This window comes from Bufo bufo, chromosome 4 (assembly GCF_905171765.1).
Source record: "Bufo bufo chromosome 4, aBufBuf1.1, whole genome shotgun sequence".
Classification (NCBI taxonomy): Eukaryota; Metazoa; Chordata; class Amphibia; order Anura; family Bufonidae; genus Bufo; species Bufo bufo.
Genome location: NC_053392.1, coordinates 20467721 through 20482733, shown reverse-complemented (window position 1 = coordinate 20482733; position 15013 = coordinate 20467721).

Sequence of the window (15013 nt, the reverse complement as noted above, 5' to 3'; positions counted from 1 at the left end):
ACCCCAACACACGTTTCAGCATCTGCCGTCTTCCAGGGGCACAGCTCTCCTTGGGAAAGTGCTACCTTTTAAAGTCCCCAGCCCACCTGACATAAATCAAATGTGAAAAAGCCCTGTGTGTGAACACTCCTCCTGTGGGAGACGTCACCAACCAGCGTGTGAGGTGGTGAGCGACAAGCCCGATGGCCAGTCAGGCGCCGCGCACAAAGACCTCCCACTGAATGACGAGCACGTCGGTCACGTGATGGCCAGTCACATGACCGACCGCGTCATGGTCAGGTAACGTCTTCCATAGATCCTACAGGAAAAGACTGGTGCAAATACTAATGCACCATAGTAGATGCGATGGATGTATGCGGGGGTCACAATAGATGGACTTACAAGCACAATAGTTATATAGTTGGTGTAAATATATCCATGTGTGAAACAAATGAATAGAAATAATGAGTGACGAATCGATAGTGATTGGTGATGAAGCAGTGGTTAAAACACATAAATATGCATGAGAAAATAGTGTATAAATAAATAAATTCATATAGTGAGTATGTCAAATGGAGTGAACAAGTGTTCCATTTCAAAATACAATACATGATTATAATAATACATGAACAGTGCACATAAAAAACAAACCAACATATATATTAGTGTTGAGCGCGAATATTCGAATTGCGAAATTTTATTGCGAATATCGCAACTTCGAGAATTCGCGAAGAATAAGAATATTTGCCTCTATATTCGTTAAAACGAAATTTCGTTTCTCTTGAAGCTAATAAAACAATAGAAATATAATTTATTAGGCCCAATGTATTTAGAACAACTCACATATTATAAATCCCACACAAGCTGTAAGCAAAAGCAGCTAACAGTAGTTTGGATGAGCCAGCTAACCATTACACGAACAGAATTTTTTTAGGAATTTAATGGTAGCGAATTTTCGCATACAATATAAGAAAGAGTCAAAATTATATGAGTAACTGAACACTTTTTACATGTCAAGTGAATTCTCGGCACGGTTGCTTGTCATGGAACATAACCTAGCCTTTGCCTTTGCGAAAAAAAAAACGTCTTTACAACATGCGATCCGCACACAAGCTTTAAGCATTAGCAATAAGCATAGTAATACTTCACTGATGAAATGACTCGAAATTTTTTCGAAAATATTACTATATATACGAAAATCAAGAATATAGCACTATATTCGAAAAATACGGCATTCCGTATTTTTCGAATATAGTGCTATATTCTTGATTTTCGTATATAGCATTATTTTCGAAAAATTTCGAGTCATTTCATCAGTGAAGTATTACTATGCTTATTGCTAATGCTTAAAGCTTGTGTGCGGATCGCATGTTGTAAAGACGTATTTTTTTTCGCAAAGGCAAAGGCTAGGTTATGTTCCATGACAAGCAACCGTGCCGAGAATTCACTTGACATGTCCAAAACCGTTCAGGATCCTTACTCATTTAATTGTAACACTTTCCATATATTGTATTGTACGCGAAAATTCGCTGCCATAAAATTCGCAAATTCGCGAATAATAATTCGCATATTATTCACATTATATTGGCAAACTTACGAATATTCGATTTCGGCGAATATAATACGAATATTCTAACGAATATTCGCGAAATATCGCGAAATCGAATATGGCACCTCAAGCTCATCCCTAATATATATATATAATAGATAATAATACCTCCAAAAATAGTTATTACTTTACATTCCCCATATGTCTACTTCATGTTTGGATCATTTTGTGAATGCCATTTTATTTTTTGGGGACGTTAGAAGGCTTAGAAGTTTAAAAGCAAATCTTGAAATGTTTCTGAAAATTTCCAAAACCCACTTTTTAAGGACCAGTTCAGGTCTGAAGTCACTTTTTAATGAGGCTTACATAATAGAAACCAAAATGACCCATTTTAAGAACTACACCCCTCAAGGTATTCAAAACTGATTTTACAAACTTTGTTAACCCCTTAGGTGTTCCACAAGAATTAATGGAAAATGGAGATGAAATTTCAGAATTTGACTTTTTGGGCAGATAATCAATTTTTTCCAGTTACAAAACAAGATTAACAGCCAAACAAAACTCAATATTTATGGCCCTAATTCTGTAGTTTACAGAAACACCCCATATGTGGTCGTAAACTGCTGTACGGGCACACGGCAGGGCGCAGAAGGAAAGGAATGCCATACGGTTTTTGGAAAGCAGATTTCGCTGGGATAATTTTAAGCTGACATGTCACATTTGAAGCCCCCCTGATGCACCCCTAAAGTAGAAACTCCAAAAAAGTGACCCCATTTTGGAAACTACGGGATAAGATGGCAGTTCTGTTGGTACATATGATTTTTGGTTGCTCTATATTACAGTTTTTGTGTGGCAAGGTAATAAAAAATAGCTGTTTTGGCACAGTTTTTATTTTTTGTTTTTTACAACGTTCATCTGACAGGTTAGATCAGAGGTGGGCAAACTTTTTGACTCCTGGGCCACAATGGGTTCATATATTGGACCCGGGGGCTGGACCAGGAGTAGATAGATGGGGCATTTGTGTAAATTAATATAAATATAAATTTAAATTTCGTAACATTAAAGGTTTAATTTAATTCAAGGTAGAAAAGCATAAAAAGAGTTATCGTACAAAACTTTTATGCAATGTATTTCTTTCATTACATAGTATGTATAACTCACCTTCAATTCTAGTGGGAACAGTGTTGTTGGTCTCCCTTTTTTGCTAAGGCATCAAAGTCTGGAGTTAGCTTTGTTGTTGCATTTCGCAGAATAGATACTGTGCCAGTATATAGGGCCCCCATAGTGCCCCCATAATGTGCCAGTATATAGGGCCCCCATAGTGCTTCCCCTCTTCTCCATAGTGCCCCCCATATTGTGCCAGTATATAGGGCCCCCATAGTGCTTCCCCTCTTCTCCATAATGCCCCCCATATTGTGCCAGTATATAGGGCCCCCATAGTGCTTCCCCTCTTCTCCATAGTGGCCCCCATAGTGCTTCCCCTCTTTTGCATAGTACCAATCCATATTGTGCCAGTATATAGGGCCCCCACCCCTCTTCTTGCCACAGTATACTATAAATAATATGCTGCTGTCAGTGATGCGATGCAGGCCTCTTCCGGCCTGTGTCCCGCTCTGTACGGCCTGTCGCCTATCAGAGGAATAAGCAAGGGAGAGGCCTCTTCCCTGCTCCTCCGCACCATTCATCTGTATCGCTGTCCTGAGGATGGCGATACAGATGAATATGGAGATGAGCGCTTCCACAATAGAAGCGCTCATCTCCACTCCTGCTGCCTCTGGACAGCTCCGCAGGCCGGACAAAAAGGTCCGCCCCATCACTGGGTTAGATCATGTAGAATTTTTATAGAGCAGGTTGTTACGGACGTGACAATACCAAATATTCAGTTTTACATAATAAAGCATTTTTGAAAAAAAAAAGTATTTTTTAGTGTCTCTACATTTTTTTTTTTTTTGGGTGACTGTCTTGTGTAGGGGCTCATTTTTTGGGGGTATGAGATGACGGTTTGATTGGTACAATTTTAGGGTGCATATGACTTTTTGATCGCTTGCTATTTTTTTTTTTTTACAGTGTTTACCCGAGGGGTTAGGTCAAGTGATATTTTTATAGAGAAGGTTCTTACGGACGCAGCGATACCTAATGTGTCTACTTTTTTATTTATGTAAGTTTTACAGAATGATATTTTTTTTGAAACATAAAAATGATGTTTTAGTGTCTCCATAGTCTGAGAACCATAGTTTTTTTTTTTTTTTTGGGCGATTTTCTTAGATAGGAGCTCATTTTTTGCAGGATGAGGTGATGGTTAGATTGGTACTACTTTGGGGTGCATATGACTTTTTGATCGCTTGCTATTGCACTTTTTGTGATGTAAGGTGACAAAAAATGGCTTTTTTGACAACGTTATTATTATTATTATTTTTTACGATGTTCACCTGAGGGATTAGGTCATGCAATATTTTTATAAAGCAGGTTCTTATGGATGTGGTGATACCTAATATGTCTACTTTTTTTTATTTATGTAAGTTTTAGACAATGATATCATTTTTTAAACAAAATAAAAATCATGTTTTAGTGTCTCCATAGTCTGAGAGCCATAGTTTTTTCAGTTTTTGGGCGATTGCCATAGGTAGGGTAAAATTTTTGTGGGATGAGATGACAGTTTAATTGGCAGTATTTTGGGGTGCATATGACTTTTTGATCGGTTGCTATTACACTTTTTGTGATGTAAGGTGACAAAAAATGTCTTTTTGACACCGTTTTTTTTATTTTTTATTTACAGTGTTTGCCTGAGGGGTTAGATCAAGTGATATTTTTATAGATAAGGTTCTTACGGACACAGCGATTCCTAATATGTCTACTTTTTTATTTATGTAAGTTTTACAGAATGATATAATGTTTGAAACATAAAAATGATGTTTTAGTGTCTCCATAGTCTGAGAGCCATATTTTTTTTATTTTCTGAGCGATTTTCTTAGATAGGAGCTAATTTTTTGCAGGATGAGGTGACGGTTAGATTGGCACTATTTTGGGGTGCATATGACTTTTTGATCGCTTGCTATTACACTTTTTGTGATGTAAGGTGACAAAAAATGTTTTTTGACACGTTTTTAAATATATTTTTTTTACTGTGTTCACCTGAGGGGTTAGGTCATGTGATATTTTTATAGAGCAGGTTGTTACAGACGCAGCAATACCTAATATGTATACTTTTTTTTATTTACTTAAGTTTTACACAATAACGGCATTTTTGAAAAAAAAAAAAATGATGTTTTAGTGTCTCCATATTCTGAGAGCTATATTTATATATTTTTTTGGGCGATTGTCTTAGATACTGGCTCATTTATTACGGGATGAGGTGACGGTTAGATTGGTACTATTTTTGGGGGCATATGCCTTTTTTATTGCTTGGTGTTGCACTTTTAGTGATGTAAGATGACAAAAATGTTTTTTTTTAGCACAGTTTTTATTTTATTTTTTGACTGTGTTCATCTGAGTTGTTAGGTCATGTGATATTTTTATAGATCCGGTCTATACGGACACGGCGATACCTGATATGTCTACTTTTCTCTTTCTCCCTATTTTTGACAATTTTTTTTAACTTTATTTTGGGAAAAGGACGCTTTTTTTTTTTTACTTGAAACTTACATTTTTTGTATAAAACTTTATTTTGAAATTTTTTTTTCACTTAATTTTTTGTTCCACTTTTGGAATTCAACTTTTGGGGGTCTTATCCTGGCTGCCCTCCATGCCATCGGGTCCCTGTCTTAACAGCGCGGGGACCCGATGGCAGCTTCGATCCCACATGGACAGCGAGCGGACCGCGGCACATCAAGGGTTAATGCGCCGGCATTGGTGTTTTCACTATCATTGACTGCCGAACCCCTGCCGCGGATCGGGCTGGCACAGCTCCTGCACCTGCCCAATCACCGCGCCGTTCATTTGCTGCCTAATCACCGCACCGTACATGTATGGCGCGTATCCTCTACGGGTTAACACTTGAAAGCCCTCACTATTATTCTCAGATGCTGCGGCATCTGAGGGGTCAATGATAGAGGTCGGTCCAATTGTCGTTCTCCATCATTGCACCCGTTACTTGCAAAGAAATGCACTTTGTGACAAAGTCATTTCCCACTAAGCTAATTTCTTTGTGAAATTCGGTGAACCAGCCAAATCACATTTTTCTAAACTTCGCTCATCACTAATCAGGATGATTATCGGGAATAAACATTCCTACAAATACTTATTCCAGATGATTGACCCTCAGAGAAACGATCGTTCATCGGGTGAAACAACAATCTGCTGCCCGGAAAAAATGCTGCTGTATGAGGATGAGCGATAGCAGTAGCCATTTCTCATACTGATACTGTGGAGGTGATTGCTGAAGATGAAAGCGGCTCTTCACCTCCACTGACAAGCAGGGAATTGTCAGGAAGGAGCGCTGTGTCTGCGCATCGATGCCACGAACCGGCACAGCTTTTCAGCCTGTAGAGGCAAACAGACACATTCCTTTTAGCTAATAACGAGCAGAGATCTTAGAGGTTCGGAAACTCAAAATACCTTATTTTAGAAAAATTGTTCTTCATGTAAAGTAAAAGCCGAAGAACTGATGCACAGTGAGTAACATACATCTGAAGGACTCCTCATTACATGACGATGAGGAGGAGGAGGTTGATTCACCTGGTTCTAGACACGCCACGCCTGATGCACTTAATGCAGGTATTGTCTCTCTAGGAAACGTGAGTCACCTCCTGACATTTCTTCACCTCCTGACATTTCTTCACCTCCTGACATTTCTTCACCTCCTGACATTTCTTCACCTCCTGACATTTCTTCACCTCCTGCTGATCACCGCCTTGTGTGAGAACAATTCAGATCATAAAAGTCAAAAAAAAAAGGATGAAAAGATTTTTGAACCTCTAGGATTTTGCTTGTTTTGGACTCCAGGATACAACATGTTTGATCTTTTTTTCACTGTATTTCAAAAACTATAGCCATGCTTGTTTTCTGCCCACATAGCCATGTTTTTATTATGTTTTACTACTTTAAAATTTAAGAACTAGAAAAATATAATAATAACATTATTAACAACAAGGACATCATTGTGTATCCATATTTTCACATTCTTTACTTTTTTTGCTTCATTTTTTGCAGCTCTGTAGTATTTCTGAATACCATTGTGAGATATATGTGACATTTGAATGATTTTTTATTCAGTTTTTTTGGGGAGATGAGGGGGGTCAAAAAGAAACTGTTTTAGCATGTTTTGCAGTATTCACCATGGAATATAAATAACGTGATATTTGTTAGTTTTTTAGTATTTTTTTTAAATATATTTTATTTTGGGAAAAGGATTTTTAGATTTTTTTAGATTTTCACTTTTTTTTATATTTCTTTATGATCCCCCCCCCCCCCCCCCCTTAGAGAACCTGCAATCTTTGCTGTTTCTTCTATACACTGCAATACTTCTTTGATGCAGTAGATGGAAATTTTTACTGGCATTCTAAAATGTTCTTCCAGAAGCGACGTGTAATAGATGCAGTAACATGACAGGTCAGTGGGGGTTGCCAATCTGAAAACCATGGCATCCAAGAAGTTAAACTGCTGGAATCAGAGGTATTTCTGATCTCATCAGTGAGTGCAGGGTTCCAGGTGTATAATACAGATAACACCCGCAAGTGATGGCACAGGACATTCTCAACTCCACCAATTACCCACCACTGCTGTTCCAAAGCTGCTCCTGCCCCAGCTGCTCTTCACTTCCTGATGCCAGCTTGACAACCCTGAAAAGTCAGGAAATGCCTTCTCAGCCAACCACTGGCTGAGGCTAGTCATTGACCAGTGATTGGTGAAGCAAGCATATCTCAATGTTAGAGCATATCAAGCTATGACCAGAAAGTGAAGAGCAGCAGTGACTGGAGCAGCATCGGAAGAGCAGTGGCCGGGATTGGTGGAGGTAAGCAATGAAAAAAATTATACATTTTGTAGAACTCCATTAACATGTACATAGATGTATATCCACAGCACGCCTTAATGATTTCCTAATGTGTCTGTGCCTAGAATCTCTCTAATAAGTGGTGCCAATTGGTGCAAATTTGGCACAATTTGGAGCAACTAGAGTTTCTCCAATTCATTGAACTTGCTTGAATGGTATATTCCCTCCTAGGTATGTGCAATATAACTCATCCATGAAGCATCCAGAATATTAGATGACGTTTCAGCCCATCCAGGAGCTTTCTCAAGTCATATCTTCTGAGATGCCTTGTTTATGTGTAGGGCACTGCGGCTGTGGTCAGATGGGTGTCCATGATGGACCATTATCTTATATTCTGGATGTCTCATAGATGAATTCTCGTACATAGTACCTTGGATGGATAATAGACTCTTTTACATGGTTGACTTAGGGTCCATTCACACGTCCGCAGTGTTTTGCGGATCAGCAAAACACCGGGCCCGCAACCCAATAGAAATGCCTATTCTTGTCCGCAGCTGCAGACAAGAATAGGACATGTTCTATTTTTTTGTGGAGCTGCGGACTGGAAGTTCGGGACCACGGACCGGAAATGTGGATGCGGACAGCACATCTTTTCCGTCCCCATTGAAAATTATGTGGAACGGATCCAGACCCAAAGTGCGGACGTGTGAATGGACCCTAAGTGTGATTAAGGGATATTTCGGTTTTGCAATTTTTAGCAGTAATTGACAGGAAACAACACATTATCACTATGCTAATAGTGAATATTTTATCTGCAATGCTATTTTCCTGCACCCTATTGCACTTATACAGGGAGTGCAGAATTATTAGGCAAGTTGTATTTTTGAGGATTAATTTTATTATTGAACAACAACCATGTTCTCAATGAACCCAAAAAACTCATTAATATCAAAGCTGAATATTTTTGGAAGTAGTTTTTAGTTTGTTTTTTGTTTTAGCTATTTTAGGGGGATATCTGTGTGTGCAGGTGACTATTACTGTGCATAATTATTAGGCAACTTAACAAAAAACAAATATATACCCATTTCAATTATTTATTTTTACCAGTGAAACCAATATAACATCTCAACATTCACAAATATACATTTCTGACATTCAAAAACAAAACAAAAACAAATCAGTGACCAATATAGCCACCTTTCTTTGCAAGGACACTCAAAAGCCTGCCATCCATGGATTCTGTCAGTGTTTTGATCTGTTCACCATCAACATTGCGTGCAGCAGCAACCACAGCCTCCCAGACACTGTTCAGAGAGGTGTACTGTTTTCCCTCCTTGTAAATCTCACATTTGATGATGGACCACAGGTTCTCAATGGGGTTCAGATCAGGTGAACAAGGAGGCTATGTCATTAGATTTTCTTCTATTATACCCTTTCTTGCCAGCCACGCTGTGGAGTACTTGGACGCGTGTGATGGAGCATTGTCCTTCATGAAAATCATGTTTTTCTTGAAGGATGCAGACTTCTTCCTGTACCACTGCTTGAAGGTGTTGTCATGGTCTTACCTGCTTGCTGCTCTCCTTCGTTTGACATGTGCTGGCGGCCATCTTGGGTTCTGGGTTTCTTGTAGCCTTCCACCCTGCGGCTCCTCCTTCCCCTGGGAGGAGCTGGATGCCTAGCTCATATATATAGGAGGTCTGTGGCTTCAGTTCCTTGCTTGGTCCTCCTGTGTTCACATGCTTCTAGACTGCTGCTGCTTCTGGTTCCTGATCCTGGCTTCGTCTGACTACCCTGCTGGTTCCTGATCCTGGCTTCGTCTGACTACCCTGCTGGTTCCTGATCCTGGCTTCGTCTGACTACCCTGCTGGTTCCTGATCCTGGCTTCGTCTGACTACCCTGCTGGTTCCTGATCCTGGCTTCGTCTGACTACCCTTCTGGTTCCTGACCTCTGGCTTCGCAAAGACTCTGCTCGGTTTCACCATCCGTTTGGACTTTTGCTTTACAGCTTTATTTTCAATAAAGCCTTCTATTTTCACTTATCTCTTGTTGTACGTCTGGTTCATGGTTCCGTGACATTAGGACCAAGCCCTGAATTCTGACGGTACAGGGCCATCCTCGCTACCCACGCTGGTTGCCAGACTTGATCAGCAGGATCACCTGTTGGGTCGGTTCGCTGTGGCGTTGCAAACCCTGCTTGAACGCACGGCTCATTTCGCTCCCGTTGCCGATGGGTCGGTTGTCGCTCCTGGGCTCGCTCCTACTGCCGCTCCGGTTGTTGCGCCAGAGTCTACCCCGACACCTGTTGTTGCGCCTGCGGTGTTTCGGGGTATGACCGGTTCTGCCCCTCTTCCACAGCGCTTTGGGGGAGAGCCAACTCAGTGCCGAGGTTTCCTTAACCAGGTGGGCATTTATTTTGAGTTGCTGCCACATGCCTTTCCTACTGAGAGATCAAAGGTGGGCTTCTTGATCTCGCTGCTCTCGGACAAGGCCTTGGCCTGGGCCAGCCCTTTATGGGAGAACAACAATCCGGTGGTTGCCGAGTTTTCCGGTTTTGTTGCTTCTCTTCGGAAGGTATTCGATGTGCCGGCTCGTGCTGCCTCTGCTGCGAAGCTCCTTATGTCCATCAGACAGGGTTCACGATCCGTAGCTGAATACGCCATTGAGTTTCGTACCCTGGCAGCAGAGGTGGGCTGGAATAATGAGGCTCTGGTCGCTGCTTTCTCTCATGGTCTCTCGGATGCCTTGAAGGATGAGGTTGCAGCTAAGGACCTACCAGTTGAGCTCGAGTCTCTTATTTCTTTCCTGATTTTGATTGACACCAGACTCAGGGAGAGACCTTCCTTTAAGGAGAACCTGCGGAGGTCTTCTAACAGATTGGTGCCTACGTTTGCTGTCCCACCCGTGCCTCCCTCTCCTCCCACGCCTCCTGGGGATGACTTGTCTGGGGGTGAACCCATGCAGCTGGGGTTTGCTCGCCTGTCCGAGGGGGAGAGGGCACTCCGGAGACGCGAGGGCCGATGCATGTACTGTGGTCTCGGTGGGCATTTTCGGTTGGCATGTCCGAACCGTCCGGGGAACGCTCGTACCCTGAGATCCTGTCGGGGGCAGATCTTGGGTGGAGTCTCCTCGTCCCCGGTTTCCCGTGTTGACAAACCACTGATCACTGTTGTCCTCTCCTGGGTCGGGGGCTCGGTGACGACCCAGGCGTTGGTGGACTCTGGTGCTGGTGGTTTGTTCATTGATAGTGTGTTCGCTGCCGCCAATTCCATTCCTCTGCAGGCTCGAGGTTCCCCACTGGCTCTTGAGGCGATAGACGGCAGACCCCTTCTGCCGCCACACGTGACTCATGAGACCCTTCCAGTGGGGATAGCCATTGGTGCCGTTCACAGAGAGTCGGTCTGCCTCCAGGTTATTTCGTCTCCACACTACTCGGTGGTCTTGGGGTACCCCTGGCTCCAGAAGCATAATCCGACTTTCGATTGGAGATCGGTCGAGATCCTCTCGTGGTCACCGCAGTGTGGGGCTAGTTGCATCCATGGGTCTGTCAAGTTGCTGTGTACTTCCTCGGACTCTCTGTTGCCTCCTGAATACGAGGAGTACCGGGATGTATTCGATAAGGTGCGCGCGGTTGCCCTACCTCCGCACCGCCCATACGATTGTGCCATAGAGTTACAATCTGGTGCCGTTCCTCCTCGTGGCAAAGTCTATCCACTGTCGGTAGCGGAGAATGAGGCCATGGAGGAGTACGTGAGGGAGGCGCTTTCACGCGGACACATTCGCAAGTCTTCGTCCCCGGCAGGGGCTGGATTTTTCTTTGTGAAAAAGAAGGGCGGTGAGTTGAGGCCTTGCATCGATTACAGGGGTCTCAATCGCATCACGATCAAGAACGCTTACCCGATACCCTTGATTTCCGAGCTGTTCGATCACCTTAAAGGGGCCACGGTCTTTACCAAACTCGACCTGAGGGCGGCATATAACCTGGTAAGGATCAAGGCGGGCGATGAGTGGAAGACCGCGTTTAACACCAGGACCGGTCATTACGAATCCTTGGTTATGCCCTTTGGGTTGTGCAATGCGCCCGCAGTCTTTCAGGAATTCATCAACGATGTTTTCCGTGACCTGTTGCAGCAGTGTGTGGTAGTCTATTTGGATGACATCTTGGTATATTCTGAATCCATGGAGGCCCACATTCTGGATGTCAGACGAGTGTTGCAACGGTTACGAGAGAACAAGCTGTTCGGTAAGCTTGAGAAATGCGAATTTCACCGATCCCAGGTAACCTTCTTAGGTTACATCATTTCCGCTGAGGGGTTCTCCATGGATCCTGAGAAGGTTTCGGCTGTCTTACAGTGGCCCCAGCCCAGTGGTCTTCGTTCCCTGCAGCGCTTTTTGGGCTTCGCCAATTATTATCGGAAGTTCATCAGGGACTTTTCCATGCTGGCCAAGCCTCTCACGGATCTGACCAGGAAGGGCAGTAATTCCCAGGTCTGGCCGCTCGAGGCCATCCGAGCTTTTGAGGCCCTAAAGTCCGCCTTTGTGTCGGCTCCGATTCTGTCGCATCCCAACCCTGGGCTGCCCTTTGTCCTCGAGGTGGATGCGTCTGAGACGGGAGTAGGCGCCCTTCTGTCTCAGCGTAGAACACCAGAGGGTCCTCTGCTTCCTTGTGGGTTTTACTCCCGGAAACTGTCTTCCGCGGAGTGCAACTATCAGATTGGTGACAGGGAGTTATTGGCCATCGTGCAGGCCCTTAAAGAATGGAGGCACTTGCTCGAGGGTTCGGTGGTTCCGGTTCTCATCCTGACGGACCACAAGAATCTGACCTACCTTTCTGAGGCCAAGAGATTGACACCACGTCAGGCCAGATGGGCTCTGTTCTTGTCACGTTTTAATTACGTGGTCTCCTACCTACCCGGTTCCAAGAACATCAGGGCGGATGCCTTATCACGGCAGTACTCCGAGCTGTCCAGGGAGGAGTCGATTCCGACTTCGGTCATACCTCCGAATCAGATCCTGGCCGCCATTCGCACCAGCCTGACCTCTCCCCTGGGTGAGCAGATTTTGGCGGCTCAATCTGGTGCTCCCTCTGGGAGACCCAACGGCAGATGTTTTGTGCCTGAGGAGTTGCGCACTCGGTTGTTGCGAACCTACCATAACTCCAAGACCGCGGGGCATCCTGGAAAGAATCAGCTGTCCTGGGCTGTTTCACGTCTGTTCTGGTGGCCTTCCCTACGTTCCGACATCGCCGCATATGTAGCGGCATGCTCCGTTTGTGCCCAGAGTAAGTCCCCTCGGCACCTTCCGTTGGGCCTTCTGCAACCCATAGCCACCGGGGAGCGCCCATGGTCACACCTGGGGATGGATTTCATTGTGGACCTCCCTGCATCCCGAGGCCATACGGTCATTCTCATGATTGTGGATCGGTTTTCCAAAATGTGCCACTGTGTTCCTCTCAAGAAGTTACCCTCTGCACAAGAGTTGGCCACGATTTTTGCCAGGGAGGTCTTCCGGTTGCACGGTTTGCCTAAGGAGATTGTGTCGGATCGGGGGAGTCAGTTTGTGTCCAGGTTCTGGCGCGCCTTTTGCTCCCAGTTGGGGATTCATCTCTCCTTCTCCTCGGCCTACCACCCTCAGTCCAATGGGGCCGCAGAACGATCCAATCAGGCCTTGGAGCAATTCCTTCGTTGCTATGTCTCCGATCACCAAGACAATTGGGTTGACCTCCTGCCTTGGGCTGAGTTTGCCAGGAACACGGCGGTGAACTCTTCCTCTGGGACGTCTCCCTTCATGGCCAATTATGGGTTCCAACCTGCCGTGTTACCGGAGGTATTCTCTCCCCAGGATATTCCGGCTGTGGAGGATCACCTTTCCGTCCTACGTGCTTCTTGGGTACAGATCCAGAAGTCCCTTGAGGTCTCTGCGCAGCGCCAGAGATTCCAGGCTGATCGCAGACGAGCGCCTGCTCCTTCCTACCAGGTCGGAGACCGTGTATGGTTGTCCACCCGCAACCTCAACCTTCGAGTGCCCACTCCCAAGCTGGCGCCTCGCTTTGTTGGTCCCTTCCGAGTGCTTCGCAGGGTAAACCCGGTAGCCTATGCCCTTGCGCTTCCTCCTGGCATGCGGATCTCCAACGTGTTTCATGTCTCCCTGTTGAAGCCACTGGTGTGTAATCGTTTCACTTCCTCGGTTCCTCGGCCTCGTCCGGTCCAAGTGGGCAATCGTGAGGAATATGAGGTGAGCAATATCCTGGACTCACGCCTGGTCCGCGGTCGGTTGCAGTTTTTGGTCCATTGGCGTGGTTATGGTCCAGAGGAGCGTTCCTGGGTTCCCTCCGCAGATGTCCATGCTCCTGCCTTGCTCCGAGCCTTCCACGCACGCTTCCCTCAGAAACCGTTTTGTGCTCCGCGGAGGAGGGGCCCTTGAGGGGGAGGTACTGTCATGGTCTTACCTGCTTGCTGCTCTCCTTCGTTTGACATGTGCTGGCGGCCATCTTGGGTTCTGGGTTTCTTGTAGCCTTCCACCCTGCGGCTCCTCCTTCCCCTGGGAGGAGCTGGATGCCTAGCTCATATATATAGGAGGTCTGTGGCTTCAGTTCCTTGCTTGGTCCTCCTGTGTTCACATGCTTCTAGACTGCTGCTGCTTCTGGTTCCTGATCCTGGCTTCGTCTGACTACCCTGCTGGTTCCTGATCCTGGCTTCGTCTGACTACCCTGCTGGTTCCTGATCCTGGCTTCGTCTGACTACCCTGCTGGTTCCTGATCCTGGCTTCGTCTGACTACCCTGCTGGTTCCTGATCCTGGCTTCGTCTGACTACCCTTCTGGTTCCTGACCTCTGGCTTCGCAAAGACTCTGCTCGGTTTCACCATCCGTTTGGACTTTTGCTTTACAGCTTTATTTTCAATAAAGCCTTCTATTTTCACTTATCTCTTGTTGTACGTCTGGTTCATGGTTCCGTGACAGGTGTCTTCCAGAAACTGGCAGTAGGACTGGGAGTTGAGCTTGACTCCATCCTCAACCCGAAAAGGCCCCACAAGCTCATCTTTGATGATACCAGCCCAAACCAGTACTCCACCTCCACCTTGCTGGCGTCTGAGTCGGACTGGAGCTCTCTGCCCTTTACCAATCCAGCCACGGGCCCATCCATCTGGCCCATCAAGACTCACTCTTATTTCATCAGTCCATAAAACCTTAGAAAAATCAGTCTTGAGATATTTCTTGGCCCAGTCTTGACGTTTCAGCTTGTGTGTCTTGTTCAGTGGTGGTCGTCTTTCAGCCTTTCTTACCTTGGCCATGTCTCTGAGTATTGCACACCTTGTGCTTTTGGGCACTCCAGTGATGTTGCAGCTCTGAAATATGGCCAAACTGGTGGCAAGTGGCATCTTGGCAGCTGCACGCTTGACTTTTCTCAGTTCATGGGCAGTTATTTTGCGCCTTGGTTTTTCCACACGCTTCTTGTGACCCTGTTGACTATTTTGAATGAAACGCTTAATTGTTCGATGATTACGCTTCAGAAGCTTTGCAATTTTAAGAGTGAGGCATCCCTCTGCAAGATATCTCACT